Source organism: Odontomachus brunneus, unplaced genomic scaffold, assembly GCF_010583005.1.
Source record: "Odontomachus brunneus isolate Ranch 3 - 2012 unplaced genomic scaffold, Obru_v1 Obru_scaffold_093, whole genome shotgun sequence".
In the NCBI taxonomy this organism is placed as follows: domain Eukaryota; kingdom Metazoa; phylum Arthropoda; class Insecta; order Hymenoptera; family Formicidae; genus Odontomachus; species Odontomachus brunneus.
Genome location: NW_022639543.1, coordinates 1,285,654 through 1,287,191, shown reverse-complemented (window position 1 = coordinate 1,287,191; position 1,538 = coordinate 1,285,654). Strand labels below are relative to the sequence as shown.

The window sequence follows — 1,538 nt, the reverse complement described above, 5'->3', positions numbered from 1 at the left end:
CTATATATATATATATATATATATATATATATATATATATATATATATATATATATATATATATATATATTGCTTGTCGAAGTTAATATTTACTCACTCAGAAAATAAAATTATTTGACGTATAAGTTAGAGAAATTCAAATATTGGTTGATTAATTTTTTTATACGATCGAAAATCCGAGTATTAATATAATGCACATAAAATTACATATAAAAGATATTTGTCTTAAGCCTGATTTCACCGACGTCGATTGGGCCTTAATCTGAGTTCATGTCTTTGTTTCAAATAGTTTAACGCCGTTTAAGGCTTGATCGACGTTGGTGAAATCGGACTTTAGACTATTACTTATCAGATAGACGTTTAAAACAATAAAAAATTGTTATATTGTATGCGATATTTTAATCTCGAATTTTCCGCAAATATCAAGAATTTTTTATTGTAAACATCATTATCTCGTCGCGTATTATACATATATAAACATTTTACAGAATTATAGTTTTTCATATAATCTGTCGATGTTTGGGTTGTCGAGTGTACATATTCCACAACTGAAGTCTAACACATGATTGGGGAAGAAAAGTAGAATTTGCTCTCGCGTCCAATGCATATATAAAAAGATATTGGGTAGTAAGATATCGATCATCTTATCACCCGTTTTGATCCTGCAGATAATAATTAGTTACATATCGTTGCAATAAAAGACAAGAGTGATTTGTGAGGATTATTCAATCATAAGATTCATTGCATTCGAAAAGGACATTACAAATTATGAACTTGGTTCACTCTTGTTTTAAACTCTCTATTTAAAGTCTCTCTATTTAAACTCTCTATTTAAAGTCCGATTTCACCAATATCGATCAAGCCTTAAACCGCGTTTAAATTATTTGAAACAAAGGCATATGCCCGTATTCATAGTCAGGCCTTATATTTAAGGCTTCCTCGAGTTTATTTTCAGATGCTCTGTAGCCTATAAAATGATCCGTAGAACATCTGAAGATGAACTTGAGGAAGTCTTAAATATAAGGCCTGACTATGAATACGGGCATTAAACTCAGATCAAGACCCAATCGACGTTGGTGAAATCGGGTAAGTGATTTTTTATTACTTACTTTTTAGTTCCCATTGTATGAAATACATTATCAGATTGCAGTTGTATAAACGATGTACCATTATATAAATTTCCTCCATCCTTGCTGGCTATGATCCGTGTAACTCCTGATTCGTCAGTTAAATTGACATTAATTCCGTACATACCATTAGTTGCTGTTAATGCTAGTCTAGGATTCTCGTCGTAACATTGCCCAAGTAATATCACTTGGCTATTTTCAGCAAAGGTATAAATTATATTATATGCCGTCTTGATCGAATCTGATGTTATAATACATGTGCCTAAAATAATAAGAAAATGTTAGATGATACAATTAGTGACACAAATTAAGTCTTAAATTTAATACTTAAATTTAAGTAATTATTAGGCAGGGTTTACAGTGAGAACTTGAGCTTTAAGTAAGAAATTAACCAATCATAATTAATTATTT

General features: G+C 30.0%; 1 protein-coding gene across 1 annotated transcript in view; it reads right to left on the bottom strand.

Moving 5' to 3' along the window:
- Positions 1-1,538, bottom strand: part of LOC116848315 — a 10,680-nt gene that overhangs the window by 2,351 nt on the left and 6,791 nt on the right. The window lies entirely within an intron of this gene.